Source organism: Haliotis cracherodii, unplaced genomic scaffold, assembly GCF_022045235.1.
Source record: "Haliotis cracherodii isolate W230 unplaced genomic scaffold, xgHalCrac1.p SCAF_8, whole genome shotgun sequence".
In the NCBI taxonomy this organism is placed as follows: Eukaryota; Metazoa; Mollusca; class Gastropoda; order Lepetellida; family Haliotidae; genus Haliotis; species Haliotis cracherodii.
In genome coordinates this window covers 60,453,413-60,479,482 of record NW_027266341.1, presented here as the reverse complement: position 1 = coordinate 60,479,482, position 26,070 = coordinate 60,453,413, and the positions used below count along the sequence as shown (strand labels likewise).

At 38.2% G+C, this 26,070-nt stretch overlaps 1 long non-coding RNA gene and 1 pseudogene across 1 annotated transcript; both read left to right on the top strand.

The window, feature by feature from the left end:
* Positions 1–6,683: 6,683 nt before the first annotated feature.
* Positions 6,684–11,950, top strand: LOC139450604 (uncharacterized). Its single transcript, XR_011652238.1, has 3 exons — positions 6,684–6,963; positions 7,218–7,299; positions 11,854–11,950. It is a non-coding gene; the product is annotated as an uncharacterized lncRNA (long non-coding RNA).
* Positions 11,951–13,360: 1,410 nt separating this feature from the next.
* Positions 13,361–18,935, top strand: LOC139451119 (mucin-1-like; annotated as a pseudogene).
* The last annotated feature ends 7,135 nt before the right edge of the window (positions 18,936–26,070 follow it).

Here is a 26,070-nt window from a genome sequence, read left to right as displayed (position 1 = left end):
CAGACCGCCTGCGTTGGATCTGAATGTGGTCTTCAACGCCCTTCGAACCACTCCCCTCGTCTTCCTCCTACGACCTAAAGAAGAAGACGGGTGTTTCTACTGGTTTTTGCTACTGCCGCTCGAGTCCATGTACAGCACGCCCTCGACGTCTCCCGTGCCCGGTTCGAATGTGGTACCCAGGGCGCCGTTCATCATGGACCGTACTGGGACTTCAGCGTAAAGACTCAACTCCCAGGACAGCCTGATAGATCATTCTTTGTCCCCTCACCCCTCGTCCATTGTGGGTGCCGAGGATGAGGAAGAGCGTCATTATGCCCAGTAAGGGCACTGAAGGTTATTCTACGACGATCTAAAGTCTGCCGCTAGTCTATGAAACAGCTTTTTCTGCCGGTCTCCCCTTCGTCGCAGTCGTTGGTCAGCCGGAATACTTTTCCCTGTGGCTCCGGGCGGTCATCCTTAAAGCTTATGAAGCCGCCGGATTGGACCCTCCCCCCAAAGGCTATCACCTGACACGAGATCAGGGCGATCGTATTTACACTGGTTCTTCACGGTATACTGTTCAATCCAGTCGTTCAGGGAAGCCTGTTCTTGGCGATCGGACACCGCCTTCACCAACCACTACTTCCGTGATGTAGCCTTGAAAGTTGTCGCCGGCGTTAACAGTTTTGGTCCCTGGTTGTAGCCCAACAGGTCATCTATCACCGACGCCACTGATTCTCCGATACCCTGAGCGGGGCCCGTCGACCTCTCTGGTGTTTTAGTTTTGGGTTACCCGACTCATTCTATTTCTGTCACCTATCCGGGTTTTACTTTTTGCATCAACTCTCGTTGCCTGACGACAGGAATGGTAGTAGATGTGGACACCGGCGCCGACGCCAACGCCGCTGCTTCTCTGATACCTGAGCGGTGCCCGTCGACCTCACCGGTGTTCCTTGCCTCCAGCCTAGAGGGCTCTCCTGCGTTTCGCATTCGCTCTTGGGATTGGTCGTAGATTTTGCCGCCGACGCCGCTGATTCATCGATACCCCGAGCGGGGCCCGTCGAACTCTCTGGTGTTTATCACCTCAGATTAGAGGGCTCTACTGCGTTTCGCTTTCGCTCTTCGGTAAGTTCTATATTTTGGCTACACGCCTCATTGTATTTTGGTTACCCATTCGGGCGTTTCGTTTTTGCATCGACTCTTGTTTCCTGAAGACAGGAATGGTCGTAGATGTTCCGGTCATTACTTGTATGCGGTGCGGATTCATCGGACCTTGACGAGGGTTTATTATGGTTCACATCTGCAGGTATGCCCACTGGCCATGCCGTCTGATGAAGATGCAATACGGAGTAATGCAGGATAAGTTAATTGTTTTAGTAAAATCTAAATATTTTTTACATTTGTATACTTATCCTGCATTACGAAGTCTAAGTTCCCTCCCTTTCGCTACGCTACCTCCCCAAGAAGTTTCAGATGTTATGTTTAAAGCAGTTATGTGTTTTGGTGTGACGTCATGTCTTCCGGGTCACGTGTCGACTGTGAGAGGGCGCTGCCTCCTGAGCTGCTGGTTGGGACAACTTTCTTCAGCAGCTGGATCTCACACAGTTCGTCTCTGTCAAAGACATCAGTAAATGCAATACGGAGTAATGCAGGATAAGTAAACAAATGTAAAAACTATTTAGATTTTACTAAGCTATTTTTAAAAACCTAAGTGATGTGTTTATCTGCCATCTGTGTACCTGGGGAATGCTTTTTATATGAGCGTGGCTCATGTCAAGGGTGAAAGTGAGGGGTTACACAACATTCTGTTGTTGCCATAACAAAAAATAATTATCCTATTTTGATGAAGCTTGACATATTATAATGTATAGGCCAGTGTCCCAAGCTGATTAGGTTTTTGGGGTTAAAGGTGAAGGTCACAGTTAAGGGTATTGTGAAACATTGGTTATATTAGTCACTTTCTCAGGTACTTGACTGTTGCTTCTACTATCCCAAGACTTTATATTTCACAGCAAAAAAAGTATAGGTTTCCGTCTGCCGGAAACCTTCCGGAAACCTTCCGGATACCTTCCCATTTTGGATCCGGCCCGGATACCTTCCGGAAACCTTCCGGAAACCTTCCCAAAAAAATGTCAAAATTTGGGGGGTGCATTTTGTTCACTTAAGTGTGAAACGCATAAAAAAATTAACTTGAAAATACCAAGCAATTTGAAGGTTGTTGAAGGCATCTGGAAGGTTTCCGGAAGGTTTCCGGAAGGTATCCGGATGCAAATTTTCTTCATGACTTGCTTCTGGTAAATAATGTTAGCCTGTGCATTACAGATACCTGTTGTAATATTCTGTGTTATTTTAATGGTAAATATCCTCCTAAAACATTTTTGGAGAAGAAAATTGTTCAATTTCATATTTTGTCCTTTTTGGATGTTAATGGTATTTAATGAACAAACATCAGTTCTTGTATAATGATATCCTTAAATTTCATGTCCAGACTTCCAGTTTGTACTGAGAAAAAGAAAAAGTCATTGACAATGTGCTCACTTGGGCCTTTGGTCCTAGTGAGATGATAATAAGACTATTTGTAACGGTACATGTACTTGTTATATCCAAAATACTAACTTCATTGACATTTGCCTCACCCTAGTTTTATGGTACTACAGTAAGCTCTTCCTCAGTTACTGTGAATTATTTTATTAAAAGGGATTGACAGTTAATTTGACACTGGAGTTGTAACCACTGCACATATATGTGTATTCAAATAATATAACAACGATGTGCTTCATACTTCACAAATATCTCCAGAAATAGGCATTTTAGTTATAATTGCAGAAATACTTTATGAATGACCCCTTCACTGTTGCCTTGATCTTACACTTCAACTGAGTTATCACTTTTGAGTGTGAATTTGACCTTCAATATCAGTGATAAATATTTCAAAAACATTTCAAAGAGCTATCCAGCACATAAACCAAATATGCAGTCCTTTGGTAGAATTCAACATATCATTGACCAAAATATGGAAGTAATGTAACCAGTATATGTATAAGAGTTACTAAGACTTCGGTAGAAAAGGCAATTTAAGGGAAAATGTAGTATATATAGATCACACACGACCTTTTTCCAACTTCGACCCCTGCCCAAAGGAAGAGTTAGACCACAAACAAACTTTTTGTCTGGTTGTGAATTTAACCTTTGACATAACAGATCAATATGTCATCAGCCGTTCTCAGAGCAAAGGAAACATGTGTTATTTATCTTGAGATGCCCAAGCAATGCATGGTTTCATAAGATAAGTGTGGCTATTAAACTGAGGCAAAATCATGAAACATCCCCAATTACACAGCTGGTAAATGAAACATAAGCAACAATCAAATTATCAATTTCTTTTATTCATATGCCTATAGTATATCGCACATTGAACAGTGTTCACATGATGGTTCCTGATGCAGTATGCAATTTCATCCTATTCTTCAATACTCATAACAGAGTGTGATAACTGTTCGCTTGACAGTACCTACGGATTATGTTCACCAGTTCAGATAACTTATTTTCCCTCAATCCTCCTTTTCTTTCTATATTGCCATGGATGAACAGGAACCAGGATGAGGGGATAACAGTTAGACTCTATCTCTGCTGCATTGTGTTAGTAGAATTGTGAACTTTCCATTTGGTGTTTGGGTCCACATTTAAAGACAATAAGTCCCATTTATCATTCCTTTCAAGTGTTTACAAGAATTTCCTGAATGTCCTGGAAGAATTACACTCCAGCTTGGTATTGGTTGGTCTTCTCACATTAGCCAGACCAGCCTTTGTGTGTCCCAGTACCATTTGGCATACAATTTCTCGGTCGGCCTCCATTGAAATAACAGGACCCTCATCATCGCTGTCTGCAAATCACCTCTGATATCTGAAGGGGTGCAGCCTCTGTTTAGGACTCCCTTGCCTGGTCCTTCCAGACTGTCAACCTGGAGTACTCATCCAGGGATCTCAAGCAGGACTTCAGTTTCTGCAGCATTATGTAAAAAGATTTTAGCAATCAAAAAGAATTGTTGCCACATGTACTTACAGATAGAAGGCAGCAAAATCACTTAAAAACCGATGATAACTATTATGGACAATATCCCACATCACTGTGGTATGATTACATGTGATCAATGAGCCTACTCAATCACAACCTTATCTATTAATGAGGCTTGGAATGCTGGGAATCTTTTAAAGAGATGTCATTTAGTGATTGTTTCAACTCATCAACATGGAAAAATATATATTCACAATCCTTGTCATATAGCCAAACTATTGCTGGATGCAGTGTTAAATAAATGATTTGGCTTTAACACTGCTTTGAACAGTATTCCAGATATATCACCGCATGTTAGTTTGATGTGGGAAGAAAGTCCTAAGTGATGCAGGTCTTTGATGAATCCCACGAGTATGTGTATAATGCTGACAAACCTAGCAACATAATCGGGGAGAACCAGGATTTGAACCCATGACTATAGGTTTCTGCTAAGCCCAAGAGATGTAACTCTGCACAGAAAATTGTAGTGCCTTAGATAATAGGACATCCGTGCCTACAGCGATAAGGAACAAACTGAAGACATATTTGCAAAATAACCATATGAACCAAACAGAATAATTTCAAAATATTTACCACTCACTGTTGCTCTTCTATGGTCTTTCTTTGCATTGATGCTGCACGGATGACTGTCTCTTTTATTCATCCGGACATTCTACAAACATAAGTAGCATTCACATCACAGAAATGTCCAAACTGTACATGTTGTACATTTGATTCAAATGAAAAAACCCCGGTTGTGATTCCGACTTAGAACTACCCTAATCATAATAATTCATGTCAAACATTCAGAGATGACATTTATCCCCATATCTAACAAATGTTAAAACAATATTTTGACAACAAAGTCAGGGTCATTCAACACATACATTACATAGGAAATAACTTGTTCGACAATGCAGAGAGATCCTCACCGAGGTGAATATCATTCCATGAATTATTGCCACATTTTCTTGAAATGCAGATTAATGCAATGCAGTATTTACTTTTATTTCTCGGCTATTTGTTTGGCTTTTCCATGGCACTGTTTTGACAGAGATCTAACCTTGATATGACACTTTGTTCAGAAATGATATAAATAAGAGAATACTTTATTATTCCAGAGAAAATTTGGGTTACATAGTAAAAGCACAGAGAAACAAGTATAAGATTCATGATTTAAGTTAAATACACTCGACCCGTGAAGATTCCGGGGTAGACTAGGTCTTCAGCAACCCATGCTTGCCGTAAAAGGCCATTACGCTTGTCGTAAAAGGCGACTAACGGGATCGGGTGGTCAGACTCTCTGACTTGGTTGATGCATGTCATTGATCTAAATTCCGTGGCTCGATGCTCATGATATGAATCACTGGGTTGTCTGGTCCAGACTCGATTATTTACAGACCGCCGTCATATAGCTGAGTGCGGCGTTAAACAACAAACCAACCTAAATACACTCATACATACACACACAAACACAACATCCAAACACCAGGGTTAGAAATTGGCACTAGTCATTTTGACATTTTAAAGGTCTTGCTATATGCTATCATTTTAGGACTAGTGGACTGAAAGTGCAAACACTAATCAACTAATGAATTGAGTGGTCAGACTAGGTTGTCATCATACTCTGAGGGCATGGATCTTTGCTGAAAATAACAATCACTAGATTGCCTGGTCCATGTTCAATTATTTACAGGCTGCCATCACAGAGCTGGACTATTGTGAGTGTGATGTTTCACATTACATTGAAATATACCATGATGAATACATGTAGTTTGTATTTATCACAAACAAAAATACTCACTCAATACTTGGTATCCTCCCTGAGGATGTCTGTGAACCTCCCCACAAACCCTGAACATGCTGAAACAGAAAACAACTAACTTGTCTTTATCCTTTCAATGTTTCAGTGTGAATTTGTTAAAGATTGATAAGCTGTCATTATTCATTGTAATCCATATCTCACTTTCAGGTGGTTCAGGTGGCAACACGTGATTGGAATTGAATGCCACGTTTAGTTTGACATGCACTTTGCCAGATTTATACCCTTGGTAACTAACCCTCATCATCAAATCCCAGCGTTATGTTGAGAATAAGGACACGACCCTTAAAAGTCCTTCACCTGTAGCTCTTATGCAATCCCAAATAGAAATATCATGTCACAACAAACACTTGATCATATTAATAACAAAGGGTTTCCGAAAACAACAAAACTAAAAGGGCCCTTGACGTTTACAGTAGTAACATGGAGATCAGGAAAATATCTAAATCAATCCATTCCATAAGATCTCTGTATAGAAATCATGGAACATTATGTCTCGAAGTCCTGCTACGTACCTGGCATCTGCAAGCTGCTCTTCCTTCCTTCGGCTGTCAATCGAGTTTTCGAAATACTTGACGTCCTCGTTGTGGATGGCTCAGGTGGATTTCGACCGGGATTTCCGAGTTAGAGGTGATTGAGAACAATGTATCGATACACGAGGTAAGCATATCGCAATCAAGCATCACGGTGTACATCGATTACACGAGGTTTGAGTGTTTGTTTACATTTGTGTTCCAAAATGGCCCCCTCGGCCATACAGGGAATTATGGGTAGACTTGCTTGTCCCGGAATAACACGAGTTGGTCACGAATGACGAGCGGTCATTTCTGCAGCAGTTACGGAAAGAGACGAGGTTGGCCGATTACAGTTCATACAGGCCATATTGGTAGCCGCGGGGATTTCGACAGTGTGTATTAGGAAGTATACCTATGTGGTGTATGGAATATGCGTTTGCCTACCATGCCAGGCAGTGTGACAAGGGATATCCCAGCGGATGTAATATTCCTACAGCAGAAATGTTTCACAACCTCGATTGCAGGGAACTGAAGATGTGACATATTCAGACAGAGACCATAATACATAGACTGTTATATGGTCTCTGATTCAGGTAAGGAATATGTTAATAATATTGATCACGTATTAAAGTTATTTATCTTCTGTAAGCCACTTATTCTGTTTTATATATGTTAGTAAATGTGTGATTTAATTTTTGTAGGATAAGCAATCTACCTAACTTATGTTAATCCTTGCTAATGTATATGATGTAGAAATATGTTTGCTTATTTATATTCCTTTATCTAGATACTCTATAGTGACTCATTTTTTTAGTTCATACCGTACCGACTAAACTTACTTTTGCAGGTGTGAATAATCAAGAACAAATTAAATGACAGGAGTTTTGAAACAGTGAACATTGTGAAGTGGAAGATAAGACATTTGAAAGGTATGGATATTTTCACTTGAACTTGTTGAAGAATACCGTGATGACAACTTTATCATGTTGGGAATTTTGGCGGTGGGGTAGCCTAGTGGTTGAAGTGCTGAAGACCAAGGTTCGATTCTTGTCATGGGTACAATGTGTGAAGTCTATGTCAGGTGTCCCTTGCTGTGGTATTGCTAAAAACAGCGTAAAACCATACCCACTCATTTGGGGATTCCGGGTTGGAATTGGTCCCCATCAACCTATGCTAGTTGTAAGAGAGGGTTATACTATAAAGGGAAATAGTACCTCGCCTACTATTGCCTGGTGAAAACAGCACCTTGTTATTTTTTTTACCTTGGGTCTGAATATGCCCGAATACATGAAATTAAACTTGCATGGTCACTTGTAAACACAAATAACTGAGAAATGTTCAAAAAGGTTTACATTAAAAACTAGCATCTACTTGCCGACTCTGATTTGGAGATGCAACTAAACTTATTGTGAAAATATAATATAATAGAAATTAGCCTCTGCTCAAATTTACTCATGATTCTGATTGGGAGGTGCAACTAAACTTATCATTGAAAGATCACATGCTTTGAAGTTTTAAGTAGCTTTACTCAGATTAGCTCAATGTCAAGCTGAACCTGAGTCTGGCGAAAATGTCAAGAAACTGGACAACAGGTATACTATATATGTCATATTTATTTTAGTAAGTAGGAAATAAATAGTAATTTTATAGTAATTTCATTTATATATATTTCGGCCAGGAATCAACATGTCTCTCCAGATAACAGACAACAATTAGTAGCCTTTTTTGCCAAATCAAGGTGCTGTTTTCGTTGGAGAAATCAGTGACATTTTGCTGAGGTGCCGTTTTAGCCTCACCCATAAGAGATAACCTAATAGATCAGGTGATCAGGCTCAGTGACCTGGTTCATGGCATCTGACAGTGACCATCTAACAGTGTGGATTGATGTTCACAAGATCAATCACTGGATTGTGTAGAATTTTGGGCCTACCTTTAGAATACAGTACCTAACTTTTCAAACAGGTCACAGTATCCTGTGATGTAATTCGTAGTATTCTGTTGCCTGGCACACTGGCAAAACAATGCATTGTGATGTCAGGGGTCATTGGATGTGCATATATATGCTCTTTTCAGTGGTCTATCGTCTCCACACACTATGTTGTTGCATGAGTTTAAATTATTTGTTTACTAAATATTGTTTTAAACATTTATATGTGAACTGGATGGGTAAACAAGCAAAAACTTATTTGAATACCGCTCCAGAATTAGAATACAATATGATATGACAAAAGTACAGTCAAGGAATACAATTATATACATGTTCTTATTATAGAAACTACGTTGTCGGCGCTGTCAGGTCGCATTTTTAGTAGTAATAGTGTACTGCAATATACGGCAAGGAATAGTATTATAAATTTAAGATGCTATGTACAATCACAAAACCTATTGGATAGCTGAATGTAGTCTTCTACTGATTTAAGAATTTCTAAGTTTATTTTTGACGTCCTTTCAGGATTACCTAATAGAATTGAATTTAGATCATATCCCTAGTACATATTCTGTCTTAAATCATTGTAATTTGGACATATGAGAAAGAAGTGAAGTGCATCTTCAGTGTGATGACCACTGCTACATGCAGGATTATCTTATAAATATTGCCTGCGGATGCACATTTTATAACAAGTGCTTGTTTATTTTCTATATACTTTTATTTCATTTTTTACTTATTACAGTGGTTAAAATGATTATAAATATAAATTGAAACTAATAATGTGCAATAAGTGGGTTATAGCTGAAACGACACCTTAGCAAAACAGCACTGACTGGCGAAATACTCGCCGAAAGCGAAAACGGCGATTATTACTTGACGAAAATGACACCTTATTTTTTTTTTTACCTTGGTAAAATAAATGAAATTAAACTAGGGTTGATAACTTGCAAAGACCAATAATTGTGAAATGTTAAAACAAGTTTACAATAGAAATTAGCCTCTACTCCAACTTATCCTATACCCGACTCAATTTATTGTGATAACATGCTTTGAAGTAAAATATATGGAATTAAACACACATCGTCTCATACAAACACAAATGCATGTAGTTGTTAAACGTTGAAACAAGTTTACCTTCGAAATTAGTCCCCTACTCCAATTTACTCACCGACTCTGATTGGCAGACACAGCTCACTTGTTGTGAATGTATTTTTCACTTTAAAGTTTAAAGTACTCAATGTCAAGCTGAAACTGTATTTAAGAATCCTAACATGGTGCAATTTTTCACAATGGCCTTTCGATGTGTCATTTGAAAATGTTGAGAGGTTTTACAAGGGATATTTGTAACCCAATACTTTCCATAACGGGCGACAATGCTCGCCTAAAGAGTTGATAACGCCATCAGGTGGCAATCAGGCTCGGTGACTTGGTTGATGCATGTTATTGATCCCAATTGTGTGGGTCGATGCTCATGATGTCAATCACTGGACTATCTGGTCCAGACTCGATTATTTACATATAGCTGGAATATTGCTTGAGTGCGGCATAAAACAGCCAACCCAAATCATAAGTGTGGGATGAATGATTTGAAATTAGCAAGTTTAATGTGACCTTCAATCACTACAACCTGATCTGAGTCTTGAAAAGATATGACTTTGATTCAGTGAAAATTTGCATCATGATAGTTTCAACTGTAGATACAGTTAATCTGTTTTTTGTACAGTTTCTGTTTATTCAATATATATTTTGTTCAAATAAGCTTTGCCTCTTCACCAACCCTATTCCTCTTTTGGAATAAATAGTGTCTAATAATTCAAACACCATCACCATCATCCTAGTGAACACAACAAAGAAATGCACATCAAATACGTCATTATTATTATTTCTGATCTCTGATAAATTAGAAAAAAACTGTTATCCAGCAAGATACATTTCCTTGGTCCCAAGAAGCATGTTACATAGTAAACTGACTCGATAATTGAATAGCAGTTGTAAAGGCACAACTGACTAAGCCGTCACTACTCAATTAAGTAATTAACAGACAATTGCAAGTACTAATACCCACCCGACACTAATTGCCCTGTTAATCCCTAGTCCACAATGAGTTGACATTGAGTTCATTTTGCTAATTAGCTGTTTTTAGAGTAGCAAGGTAATAAACATCAAAGGTGGGGCAGGCTTTGATCATGTGTTCTGTAGAAGAGATGATGTCACTTGTTTTATGTTTATTTAGGATTAGCTACATCCCTTGATGCTACCAAGGCAGCCCTTGAGATTATCAGACAGTTTGGCTAGACACAAACTGATGTCTCCCTTGTAGCACACTATGTGTCAGACACAGACTTTGACCACTCTGTGCAGATGCATATCAATGCATAAAGAACATTGGGTAGATGATTCAACAATGCCACACAAGTCAAAGTTGGGTTTCACTGTATTTAGAAACAGACGATGGATCCAAAACTTTATAACAGTAATTATGATTAATTTAAACTTTGCCAGGCTAATATTTTGGCAGATTTGCATGTTATTGTTAATCTTCATTTAGTTAATTTTCAAAATAGATAGGATGAATGATAAAATATGATAATGAGTCATGAATATTTGAATTCAGATCAGAACAAACAGGGAGGGTCACCCCAAAATGTGAGAGTCTCTAGGGGAGACTTTTGACAAAACGGACAATAAAATATAAAGTGCTTTGCATTTTCTTTCAGTGAGGGTTGTGTCAAAAATGAATGAGAACATACCGGTAATACATGACCGGCCCCTTTAATGTAATATACATAGTTTTTAGTTGATGGTTCAGGTTGTACTTTTCAGTTGAATTTCTTATCACTGTCTATGATGGACTACCAATTAACGGTAGATATTTAATATCCATAATAACTTAGATAAATGCTTCTACAGTCTCATCCTAATTTGTCAAAATTTGAATTTCAATATAGCTTCCATTAATGAATTAATGAATTTGGTGAGAATATCTATTGTCTTAATTCCTAATATACTTTCTTTTGTATTTGGTGTGCAAGGGTAGCCTAGTGGGTGAAACAGTCTCTGAAACCCGGGTTCAATTCACCACATGGGTACAATGTGTGAAGCCCATAGCTGGAATATTGCTAACAAGCTGCATGAAACTATACCAACTCACTCGCTCATTATGTTGTATTTTGAGATCACTTACATGACATGTGTTTTGATAATTATGAATAGTTGCATTTATGTATTTATGTATAAGAACCTATGTAACTTAGTTTTGCATAGTCTTGTTTACCCTTCCTTACATTTTGATGTAATGCAAACACTCAAGCAAAATTCAGGTGAACCTTGTGGTATTGTTTTCGAAGACCGCATACATTTTTGTATTTTCTGAACACTTTTCTGTTTGCAATGGCTTATTTACATGTTCAAAGATTGGTTAAATATCAGTTGCAAGATAAATTGTCAATACCTCACTGTTTGAGAAAACAACTTTAAACATTTGTAAATTTATATGTGTGTGTTTCATAACTTTTGACTAACAAGTTTCTAAAGATGTTATGAAATGTTTCAGGTACCTGGATTTCACAATCTGACACCAGCTACATTTAAGAAGATCTTGCTCACACAATTCAGACAAGGGACTCGCCGGAAGATGAACAGTACTCCTGATAACAACCAACAGATTCACCTCAGAAAATGATGATTCTGAATGAATAATGCCACTAATGTGACTGTAGGTGGTTTTATTATGACACTAATGAAGTCTGAATGAATTTATGCCAAAGCACTGTGACTATGTCCAGGTTGTGTACACCGATGCTGACCATACAAATCTGAATGACTTTTGTGGTTTACTGCAGAAACATAATTGACTTTAGATATTCTTCTTCAATAAAATTCTTCTGAGATTTGACTAATTTGTTTATTTAGAAAATGGCATTGAAGCGTCTGTTCTGTAAGGCCTTGCAAACACCACTGGTTACTTTATGCTAGTTCCTCTTCTTGCTTGATCAAATTTCAATTTGTGATATGTACCAATGAAATGCCATATAATCAATAAATAAGATTTTTTTCCAAAAACATGATTTGTTTTGCTTCATTAGCATAAAGATATATAATACTGATCAGCCATAACATAGGTGCTGAACAAATATGAAATGTACTAATGCCCTGAATGTTTTCCTACTATAAATACTTAACAAAAGTTGTAGTTCCACCATAGTAGACAAATGACATTGATATTTTTTCTGTACTTTATTTAGGTGTTTTCTATGGATGCCATTAGTCTTATGCACCAATTTGGGACAATTGTATTCTGTTTTATATTCCCATGAAACTACACTGTCCCGATATAACAAGTACTGATACCGTTCCAAACTAATCTGTTAATCTCACCAGGGCCAAATGCCAAATCACATAGCCAATGACTTTCCATTTTCTTCTGAGTGAGAATGCTGTTTTGCCACTTTTAGCAATATTGCAACAATATCATGGTGGCGGACACCAGCAATAAGCTTCACACATTGGACCCATGTCGCAAAACAACTTGTGAACAATGCATGCCCACATATCTCAGTTTGAGGAGGATATTTACCATTAAAATAAAAACAGAATATTACAACAAGTACCTGTAACTTTTTCTTTTTCTCAGTACAAACTGGAAGTCTGGACATGAAATTTAAGGATATCATTATACAAGAACTGATGTTTGTTCATTAAATACCATTAACATCCAAAAAGGACAAAATATGAAATTGAACAATTTTCTTCTCCAAAAATGTTTTAGGAGGATATTTACCATTAAAATAACACAGAATATTACAACAGGTATCTGTAATGCACAGGCTAACATTATTTACCAGAAGCAAGTCATGAAGAAAATTTGCATCCGGATACCTTCCGGAAACCTTCCGGAAACCTTCCGGAAACCTTCCAGATGCCTTCAACAACCTTCAAATTGCTTGGTATTTTCAAGTTAATTTTTTTATGTGTTTCACACTTAAGTGAACAAAATGCACCCCCCAAATTTTGACATTTTTTTTGGAAGGTTTCCGGAAGGTATCCGGGCCGGATCCAAAATGGGAAGGTATCCGGAAGGTTTCCGGAAGGTTTCCGGCAGACGGATACCTACACTTTTTTTGCTGTGTTTGGATGCATTGTAATGAGGCCTAACCTAAGCGTTAATTAAGGTATAGTTAATGCCACATTGATATTTGATTAAATGTTTAAGTCATCGAAATGAAGAGATGGTAAATTAATGTTTAAAAGTGAAAAGTCAGTCTAGAATGGCACAGTGGGTTGAGTGTTATTTTCAAACAATTATCATTATCAATTATGATTATGATTATAACAAACAGGCATACACATACACACAACAAAAGTGGTTGGAAATGCCCTTTTTTAGGTTTTAGGTTTAATTTGCACTTACGAGAGGAGTTACTATCGCCTCTCTTATCGTTGGTCTGCAGTACCTTCCTATGAATACTGAAAACCCTTCTATGTACATTTCTATTGAAACCCTGGTCATACAACATGTACAAGGCTATATCAACCAAATCGGGTTGCAGGACATTTTTAAGGAATAGGTGTCCCTTACATCAAGTTTTGATTGAAAATGGATGGTTCTTATGATAGATAACCTGTAGGACAATACACATGATACATGGGTTTCATTATTCTCAAGGGGGCACGGGTGGCCCAGTCGTCTAAGGCACCGCGATTCGCTGTGCAGAGTTGTGTCCCTTAGGCACGCCAGAAATCTATGATTATGGGTTCGAATCCCGGTTCGCCCCGATTATGTTTCTAGGTTTGTCAGCACCATACCCGTGCTCGTGGGTTTCACCGAAGTGGTAAACGTCTGAGACCTGCATCACTTTGGGCTTTCCTCCCACATTAAGCTGACACGCCGTGGTATAACTGGAATACTGTTAAAAGCAGCGTTAAATCCAACTCACTCACTCACTCATTATTCTCAACATAATAAGAAAAGCTGCGTGACAAGATTGTTTTAAGTTCTTTTATGTGTTGATGTTATTAGCTGTTGGCTTAAGGCCTCAAATAGCTCTAAAGTACATTATAAAACTGTAAAGTACATTGTGAACAGAAAAGGTTTGTCAAGGGCTTTCTCAGTTATTGTGGTGTCCATCAACAGTTTTCTAGCGTACTACAGCTTTTTATTTTTATGGCTGTTGGTCCTTAGGTCCATTAACTTTTGAATCTGGATTTCAAACATGGTCTCAGGACAACAATTGCTCTCATTAGACTAAAGATTTGATCATACTTACAGGTAAACTATTTCAGTTTTGATCTAGTGGATGATTAAGACACAACTTGCATTAGAGAAGAACTTGTGAAAAGCACTGCTTCTGTCAGTAATGTTTATTCAATTCTAAATCCATTTATCCATTCTAAATCTGTTTGTGCTAATCTGAGAAGTCCAAACACAAAACAACAACTTAGTTTGGTCAGACTGTACCTACGGCTGCTCGCGCGAGACGCATGTTGTCTACTAATGACTGGCGTGGCGAGGTCGAACTGTAGATAACCACATGTCTAAAACGTCAATTTATGTGGGTTTCAAGAATTGAGGACGTCAAATCATTCTTCAACTTCATCATTTATTCTAATTCTTAGTTTCATATTCTAACAGATTCTTGTTCTAGTTGAAGGGTGCCGTTGCCACGAAATCCTAAGGTAGCGCTGTCGGCTTGATTGACTGCAAAATAATGCAGAAACGTCTATGAATATACTAATATTTAGACGCAATATGAAAATAAACGGTCACATTAGTAATGTCTTACTTCTCTGTTACTGAAGTTTTGTATTTAATTGCATAATTACCGATTTATAACCTCTATGGTCCCCCGCTCACAGCACAGTCTCTTGCACATAGCAATACCAACAACAACAAAAAAGTTACTTCCCTTTACAACTTAAATGAAGACCGCTTAAATATAAAATGAACCCAAACAATTGATCAGAATCCAACAATATTGTTACAGGGCAAACAGCCAAAACAGTTTTATCACGCAGGTAACATGGACATGACAAATGAAAATTTTATCCATTTGCTTTAAATTTTGTTGTTTGTTGGAATTGATCTTCCAATGTTGCGGGCGGAAAATCTTTGCATGAACCCTTGTTATTGTTGTCACCTTAGTAATTTTGTTTGGTTGTTTGAAGTTTGTTGTTATTGTCTCACCGTGCTAACAAGTATGATACATCCAGGTTAACTTGGTTATTCTGCTGCATGTTCTAAAAAGGACAGCGGTAGAAACTAACATTTTTAGCCCACTAGTCCTTATTATGATAACATATAGCAAAACCTTTAAAAATGGCTAATTGGGCAGTTTGGCAAGGACTAAGGGACTAGTGCCAATTTCTCACGCTGGAGGACATTGCCATTCGGAATTTGAAATGCTAATTTAACATGCTGAAATGAAACCTTTATTTACAAGTTATACTTCTTCAAAACTGCTGCAAATAGTACTTGAGTGTGCATGCACTTCTTTCAGCATGAGTTTTTTATATGAGACCAATAAACGTGTTAAATCTATATGTACTGGGTTCGCATGAACCTTGATAAGTACTTAAATTTCAGTGTTAGTCTACTGATAAGGAACTGTTAAAATATAGTTTACAAATTGGTCCTCTCTTTAATGGTTGTTAGTTGTTAATAGTGATATTTATTACTCGGCACCTTAAGATATATGTGCATGTTTTATTCTATGGAAACATTCCACATTTCAGAAACCCCTGACAGACCTCCTGTTAAAACACAACCGATCAGTCCAGTTCATACGTCCATCGGTACTTCAGTAGAAACCCCCGACAGACCACCGATCAGTCCAGTTCATACGTCCATTAGTACTTCAGCAGAGACCCCCGACAGACCTCCTGTTGAAAGACCACCGATCAGTCCAGTTCATACGTCCATCAGTACTTCAGTAGAAACCCCCGACAGACCTCCAGTTGAAAGACCACCGATCAGTCCAGTTCATACGTCCATGGGTACTTCAGTAGAAACCCCCGACAGACCTCCTGTTGAAAGACCACCGATCAGTCCAGTTCATACGTCCATCAGTACTTCAGGAGAGACCCCCGACAGACCTCCTGTTGAAAGACCACCGATCAGTCCAGTTCATACGTCCATCAGTACTTCAGTAGAAACCCCCGACAGACCTCCAGTTGAAAGACCACCGATCAGTCCAGTTCATACGTCCATCAGTACTTCAGTAGAAACCCCCGACAGACCTCCTGTTGAAAGACCACCGATCAGTCCAGTTCATACGTCCATCAGTACTTCAGGAGAGACCCCCGACAGACCTCCTGTTGAAAGACCACCGATCAGTCCAGTTCATACGTCCATCAGTACTTCAGTAGAAACCCCCGACAGACCTCCAGTTGAAAGACCACCAATCAGTCCAGTTCATCAGTACTTCAGGAGAGAACCCCGACAGACCTCCAGTTGAAAGACCACCGATCAGTCCAGTTCATACGTCCATCAGTACTTCAGTAGAAACCCCCGACAGACCTCCTGTTGAAAGACCACCGATCAGTCCAGTTCATACGTCCATCAGTACTTCAGGAGAGACCCCCGACAGACCTCCTGTTGAAAGACCACCGATCAGTCCAGTTCATCGGTACTTCCATCGGTACTTCAGTAGAAACCCCCGACAGATCTCCAGCTGAAAGACCACCAATCAGTCCAGTTCATACCTCTATTGGTACTTCTATATGCTGTTCTGCATCACTCAACCTGCTTCAAGATGCAGCCAGACCAGGTCCTATTGACACACGTAAGTTGACTATACTATACACACATAACTCCAGTTATCATCTGGTATTTTATCATTTTAGCTCTTCTGTCCCGCAGCGGTAGCCGTAAACCTTTCACGTTTCTACTTATGAAACCGCTTGATAGATTGAGGTGAAATTGTGTGTGTATCTTTGTCACCCACAAGGGGGTTCAACTTTATTCAAGACATAAAAATGACAATTTCCATATGACAAACTTTGATTTTCTGCATAAAAAAAACCTTAGCCCTGGTGATTTGTTGAAGACATTTGCACCACTTTTGCAGATTAATTTCATAATTAGGCTCTGAAATTAGGCCACATCCACTTTCAAGTCTTCCTAGTTGACCAAGTGTCTCTAATACCTGTAAATATAAACTGAATTGAACCACACTTTGCCTTTAGATTTTGTGTGTCATTGTCCATGTATATTCGACCATCTACATATTAAATGTGTGATGTCATTTGATTAGTTCAATTTGAAGCTGGGCTAACTTTTAACATGGCCGTTGGGCTTATTATTGCTATGTGTGTGTTTAGTCCAAACCATTTATTTAAGTTTTACTTACTATTTGTCTTCTGATTGGCTGAATTTCAAATAAGGCCTACTTCTAGAAATAGGGACATAATAGGATCAAACTTGGCCTTTGGGTTTATAATGACAATGTCTCTGTGTATACCTAACAATATTTCCATATTGATTTGGTCAAATGTCATTTGCTCATGTCGCTTGGCTGAATTATAAGTGACTCCAACTCTTTTAAATACAAACCGAATTGGACCATCTTTGGCTTTAGGTTCAACATGTTTAATATTTTATTGTCTCACTATTTTCTGGACCATATGCATACAGATTATTTAGGTCAACTGTCATTTGATTGGCTAATTTGAAACAGGACTAACTTCTATCAATGGGGACCAAATTGAAGCATACTCGGCCTTTTATCATAACAATGTGTTCATCTAAATGTTTGTATACTTGTGCATGGTTAGCTGCATAGCCTTTGGGACTATTTTCCTTTTTAAATGGGTTTAATGAGGAATATGTATTGCATTTTGCACATTAACATATACTTGTGCTCTATGCTGTTTTGAAATAATTTCCATTCCAGAAACTTCTGACATGGGCGAGGCATCTCCAGTGGTTCATACCACTATCCAGCCTTCTGTTTGCTGTTTGGAGGCATGTTCAGAGTCTTCAGATTCTGATGTCATCACACGAAACATATGGAAGACCATACCTTTGATACAGTCTGCTAGTGAAACTTGCATTTCCAATTCTATGTCTGAAGACGATGACTTGTCTGATGTGTTTCAGCCTATGCCAAATAGCAAGCAGGAGGTTTGTTTGAGTATTGCAGACAGTACAACAGACACTAAAGTCAATTCAAACCCCAAACAGTCTGTGACTGTGTCAAAATCCACAAACACTTCAACTAAACGTGTTTGGGATAAAGTGAGTGCATGTGTGTATTGCCAAAGAGTCTATGCTAAGTTACCACGACACATGGAACAAAAACATAAGGATGAAATTGAAGTTGCTGCCATCTTAAGTTTCCCACGGAAATCTGCAGAGCGCAAGTTAAAATGGCAGAATCTCAGAAACAGGGGCAACTTTCACCATAACACAGAAGTTTTAGTCAGTGGTCAGGGGAGTATTATACCAGTGAAACGCCCTCCAGCAGATAGTGATGTTAGTGCTGGGGATTTTCTGCCTTGCGAAAACTGCATTTCTACGCAGAAAAGACCTTTGGAGACATGTTGCGACATGCAAATCCAAAGCTAATCAAGGTGGAAAAGGGTCTTTTGGACGACGGCATCAAGCAGCAGGTAGTGCATTGTTGCCGGTTTCGATAGAGGCAAATGCTGTGTTCAAACAAAACATACTAGATTCCATGACATATGATTCTGTATATGTATCCATTGTTGTAAGGAATGATGACTTAATTGTTCAGTTTGGATCCAGACTTTTCAGTACATGTGCAAACAATTCTCATCAATATCTGTATGTGAGGCAGAAAATGAGAGTTGGGAAGATTCTTGCTGAAATTGCGGGAGATTAATAAAGCAGTTACTGGACTTTCTGACTGTATGAAACCCACAATGTTCAAGGATGTTGTTCAAACTGTGCAACACACTTCGAAGTTCAATGCAGAAAAGGGCTCTTATGACATACCATCATTGGCCTTGAAACTAGGACACTCCCTAAAAAAGTGCCAAGATTGTCAAAGCGTCAGCTCTAATTGTAGATGACAAGATGAAAAGAAAGGAGGCAGAGGGTTTCTTTGACCTGTGTGAAAGTGAATGGAACAGTGCTGTTTCTAGCTTAGCTTTGCAGACTCTGTATGTTAGGAAGTTTAACAATCCAAAGAGAATACCCCTAGCAGAAGATGTCAAGAAGGTCAACCAATTTCTAAAGGAGAAAGGTGATCTGCTCTTCAAATCACTTGAGTCGTTTCCGTGTCAAGATACATGGAGAGCTTTAGCAGAAGTTGTACTTGCACAGCTTGTGCTTTTCAACAGGAGAAGGGGAGGGGAAACCGAACGAATGGAGTTGAGGCAGTACACTGACAGAATGATGACTGATGACAGGTTGCAAGAAGAAGTGGCGCAATCTCTCTTATTGTTTGAACGCGAATTGACACGCAAGATATCTTGAGTAGAAATTCGGGGGAAAAGAGGAAGACCTGTTGCTGTGCTTCTGCCAGATTGTCACAAGGAAAAAATAGAATGTTTGAACAAACATCGAGATGCTTGCAAGATAAATAAAGAAAACAAGTATCTCTTTGCTCGTGGTGGAGTCGGTCACCCATTAGAAGTGCTCATGTGTTGAGGAAGTTTAGTATTCAATGCAACGCAAAATCACCTGAGCTTTTGACTTCCACGTCACTCAGGAAACATGTGGTCACTGCATCCCAGATACTGAATTTGAAGGACCATGAGTTGGACACTTTAGCAAAATTTCTGGGGCATGATATCAGGATCCACTGAGAGTACTACCGTCTACCAGAAAATACCATCCAGATAGCAGAGGTCAGCAAAATCTTAATTGAACGAGAAGAGGACAATTCAAAACTTTGCAGGAAAATCATTAGAAGAGATACAGATGGATGTTGATGGTAAATATTCAATTCATAATTTTAAATTTCATCTTTAATTTGCATGATTGATGTTCGCAAATGACCGTTCTATATTTTTGTTTATCAAACTTTGCACAGATATTAGGGTAGCCATTTTTGTTTGTCTTTTTAAACCAGGGAAGGGTTCATTCCCAAAACATAATTTGTGAACCATTTGTAAACTGTCAGATGTTTCCACACTTATCAATCATGTGTTCAACTGGTGACATTACGGGTGCCAGTCTACTACTTGGAGTAACAAATGATTGATACTTTTCTGGAAAACCCCAGTGTATCTGATCCATTGCTTCCAGTGATCTTCTCACACTATCACCACCCTACTTTCCTCAATTATCATGATTAGTGGTTAACTACTACAACAACTCGTACATCTCATATTTGTTTACATTAGATGGCTAAGGTACCAGTCAGTTAGCAGCATTATATTAATCAGTTATTATTCAGAGCCGTTGACTTTTTAGAACAAGTCCCAGAATGCACACACTAGAACATATGGTTTGCTGTTTCAGAGGCAGTAGAGACTGAGGTTGATGAGACACAGGACATGGACATTGAGCATGTTGAGGACTTTAAAACACCTGTCCCAGAGAGTGACAGTACTGCAAGTGGTGGCACACCCACCCAAGAGTGGAGAGGTATACCTCTTAGATATATCTATCATATCTTCATGTGGAGAGGTATACCTCTTAGATATATCTATCATATCTTTATGTAGTCTTGTGTGTCTTAGCATAATTTATCTAGTCAAGATTTTGGTTTCGACAAATCCTCCAAAGGCGTCAACCTTCCATGCGAGATGTTTGGTTCAGTTTTGTATGAAAATTTGTGATGCAGAACTAGCTCCAATAAGAGACAATTTTAGTGTTCTTGTTTGAAATTAAAGCACCTATAACTATACGGTTGTTTTTTTACTTTGCAGACATGTTTAGAACATTGACCGCTCACAATTGTGATTTGCTGCTTTCACAGTTTTTGTCTTACACCTGTCAGATTGTAAACCGGTGCAGATGGGAATGGCAGGATGATTTTAAAATCTACTTGAGGAAGCTCCCAAAGTTCCAATCCTACATGACCCTGTACAGTTTTTGTCAGTTATGATTTTTCTGTTCAAGGTACTGGTACAACATGTGCAACAAGAAACAAGAAACGAGTCTATCAAGCTGTAAAGCGTCAAAAATGGTCAAAAGAAGAGAGAGAAGCTATTGAAAGACAATTGGGAAAATCCTACTATTTGAAATCACTGCCAGGGAAACTTGACTGTGAAATGGCAAGGCAAAACGAACCTGTTCTCCTGCAACGGCCTTGGAAGCAGATTAAGTATTACATAAAGAATCACAAGTAAATGTGTCAAACTGTTTGTCCCTGACAGTTTACATTGTAATTATGAAGCTCACTTTGACTCAGAAAAAGGTCTTTAGCAACAGTAATGTCATTATCATTGTCTGCTTTGTGATGTTACCGTCCTTACTTTTAGACATCAAAGTGAGCTTGGGTTTTGTTATGGCCCTTTGTCCGTCCATCCGTCTGTAAACTGTTCACTAAACTTCGCACTAACTACTGGGTATATGTTGCCAGGCAACAATGAAGTGTGGTTTTAATTGTCTTCTCATGTTACAGCACATTGTAAACTCAATTTTCATTGCCCAAGTTATGTGTAACCACCAACCAATAAATCATTTACAATTACTGAATTGTAAACATGGGAGTACTGTTTTACAGCAATAAAACTATTTGTGCTCAGTTTATGAGCAAACCTGGGCTGTTTTTGATGATATTTGTTTATTATTTATATAGCTTGGACCAAAGAGTTACTTTCACCAAATTTTAACAAAATGTTATAGTCATATCTGGGATATTACCTTCTCGTTAAAGGACATATTATATGACTTCTTCTGGGGTTGCATCAAACCTGGGGTTCACACCAACAGTACTCAATGGCAGCGATCTGTGCCACTTAGCCACGTTAAGAAGCAAGTTCAACAACTGGTAGTCTGGAACACTTAAACCAGTCTTATAGATGTAATTAGCACTGATGGGACACGGCCCCTAAACAAGTATTAGATCAGGTACCTTAATCAGAAAGTGTTTTTCCCTATTACAACATATATGCTAGAATCTCTACAGATGTTTATAATAAAGTGGAAGCTTTCAAGAAAAGGACTTGGCGAGTTAGGCAGGGGATATAGAAACATGTTCATTTGTCTGTCAAGTTGCTATTGCTTTCACAGAAATGTAAATTCTGCAATTCTGTAACTCTGTGCTGAATTCGTCTGGGACTGAACTACTGTGTGTATCACTATGATCATTTGGGTACATGTTCTCGGCATAACTAGCTACAGTAAAGTAGGGGGCGGTCGGGTAGCCTAGTGGTTTAAGCGTTTGCTCGTCATGCCAAAGACCCGGGTTCGATTCCCGACATGGGTAAAATGTGTGAAGCCCATTTCTGGTGTCCCCCGCCGTGATATTGCTGGAATATTGCTAAAAGCGGCGTAAAACCGTATTCACTCACTCGCTCACTACAGTAAAGTAGGGTTTTTGATTTGAAAAATTCAAAATGTCCACTATGGCAACAGTCATAAATATGAAGTATAGCCTGCAAACTCCAAAACTACTGCATATATTATGTTTTTTCTTATTTTAGGAATATGTTCATGATCAAACTTCTGGTACATGTATTTTCTTTAAAAACAATCATAACAGATTACGAATAATTGATCATGTTAAAAGGTCAAAGGATATATCACTTCAGATTCAGATGTGATTTTTGTCAGTCATTAATAAATTCAATAAAATACAACATAAAACATACTGACTTGTTTATTAAAGTTCGCGTTTCCTTCTACGAAAGATCTTCGTAGCTTGTTTGACAGTATTGTTGACGTCTGCGTGTAGATTCAACAGCATCAGGTTGTTTATCCGTTGTTGGGAAAGACGATTGCGACTGGCAGAGTGTATCCTGTTTTGCAAACTGAATCCGCGTTCAGCATCAACGCTGCTAACTGGGATAGCAAGTGCTATCGAGCACAGAGTGGAAAAGCTGGGATAAATATCTGAAAGTTCAGAAATAACTGTCCTGCAACTTTGTTCGAACGAGTCGGATCCTATGTTGTTGACCGCCATCTTGAAAGGTGTGAAGTCCTGCTGCGCCCGGATGCTATTGATGACGTCATTTTCAGCTGGACCAATCGGTTTTGACACTTCGTCTAATGTATCTTGTTACATTTATCATTGTTTATGATAATGGGTTTCATTTGAATTTAATTGATGATTTTGTGGTTCCATTTGTTTCAATGTCCATTTCTTCCTCAATTTTTGTGGCAATGTGTTAACATGTGTAAGTTAGTACACATTGCTGTATTATGGTTAGAAGTTGGATTTAGGTATAATGTGCCAGTGTGTGTACATAGCAGACGACTTTAATACATTAATATTAATGAGGTCAGCTACCTTGATTTACTTGCAAACAGATGCTCCAACTCTTTCAAATAGCACATAACATACAGCCAGCTACATAGTTCTTGGACATATTTTTTTATGGAGTACTGCAAAATGTTAAATTGTTATTTGAATGTTAGTCAACTGAATGAAAACTCAAATGCCCTGATGCTCCATGAAATCGTATAATTGAAACAGCTGAATGTTCCATGAAAGACTCACTGATGTCCTCATCAAGGCACAGCTCAAAATAGCACACACTTTAGGTCTCGTTTGTGATATCCAACAAGGACCTCACGATGAAGTTGTTTGAACATCGAAGTAATATCACACCAAGGTCCATGCCTCGTTATCAAAATAGTACACACAAACACACACACCAAGGTCATCAGTTGAGTTTCTTCAAGCCATTTATCTTTATAAGAGCCAATAGCTCTTTTTGTTTTGAAACTAAATATAATGTTTTGTTAGGTTTGGGCAAGATTTCACAATGTTCTTTTGTTTTTGTTAGTGATGAAGACAACTGTCTTTTTCATACTGGCTTTAGACTGCAAAGACCACTTTACTGTTTTTACCTTGTATTTTTCTACTGATGAAATTCAGAAACTGTTTTTGTGTGGTTCTTCAGGTTGTTTTTTTAATATTATTACTTTGTTGACATCTCTGCCCACCCTTAATTTAAAAAAAAAATGTTTACATGAAATTAAACTTTCAGCAATAAGTTCTTTTTTTATTTTGCTAAGTCCATGAAGATTTCAGCAATCTAAAAATTGATATTTTTTATTTTACCCGCAGATCATATTTCTTTATGAAATAACTTTCAAAATGTGTTGAGATTTTCGACCATTGACTCTGAAAAAAACAAAATAACTGCCTTAAATATAAGAGGAGTGACAGTAAGTATCACCATATGTGTGCATAGCGATAAGTTTAACACAATAGGCTGTTATTGAGAGAAATGACTGATCTTAAAGGTGATTTTACCAAATTTCATCATGAAAAGTTGCTTATCTATTCCAGAATAGCCTGTTTTGATAGACAGGATTTTTATGTGATGACATAAAACTTCATGATGCCTTTTTTCTGTGTTTAACAGGATTGTATGGAAATTATAAATATTTTGTATTATACTCGCGTGATAATGTTTTCAAATAGTGTCCCATCCCTGCCATTGAGGTAATTCAGAAATGGTTAGCTGGCCTAAAGGGACAACGTTTTGCTTTTTGTCATAATGGACAAACTCCAATTTTTATATATTTTTAGAACTTGTTTAAGGATTTTCATTTGGAATAAAACAAATTTATCAAGAAGCTGCATTATATATTTTGGGGGCATGCAACATTAATCTACGACAATTGCAAAAGTGGAGACAAGTTACCAGAGACGGAGACCAGTCTTCCTCTTTTCTCATGAATACATAGTTGTAATGGTAACACTAACAATTTGATGGGTTCGAATCTCAGTTCACCCCGATTATGTTTCTATGTTTGTCAGCACCATACATGGGTTTCACCAAAGTGGTAAACGTCCTGCATCACTTCAAGCTTACCTCTCACGTTAAGCCAACATGCGTGGTATAACGGGAACACTGTTAAAAGCGGCATTAAACCCAACTCACTAATTCACTCACTCAAAACATTTGCCAAATGACTTAAGTTTCCACTGTGGGCTATCAAACAATTGTTCGCTGCTGGACTTTTGGATTTTGACAATCAATCACAATCAATTATCAAATATGAGATTGGGATATTGAATATGATTTAGCATATGGATATTAAAAACAAGTTTTTTTAAGGAAAATAGTGTTATAAACAGATTTTGTAAGGAAAACCATTTCCATAAGATGACTTCTGAGCTCACCTTGACCTTTTGGCCCAAGTGAGCCAATGTCATGGATTGTTTGTCCATTGTTATTTGATTTAAAAACAACTTTGAAATCACTAAACCTGTGAAGGTGAAACTTAGTGAGTACATATTCCTCTCCTATACTGAAAGTGTGAAGGCCCACCTGATGTTTTTCATATTACTTTTGTTAATCATGTTATGCCATGACACATTGATGATAGTAATTTAAAAGGATCGGGTGGCTTTTAACCCTTTTTGAGTTGTATAGGATGACACCATGATCTGTTCAAATAACGTTGATCCAAATTTCAATACCCCATATTGATAAAGCTATATTTAGCAATTAGTCTAGTTTTAAAGTAAAAAATATGTAGCAAGTGTGCAGTTGGTCTTATCAGGTCGTATGGTAGGCCAGTCTCTAGATTATTAACCCCATTGTAATCTTTTCCTTTTGACTTTTCCAACATATTATATGCAAGTATAGGAGGACAGAAGTGAAATTAAATTTTAGATGGCTATATTTCTTGTTAATGCTACAGACATTTGGTCATTACTGGACAGGCTTATTCCAC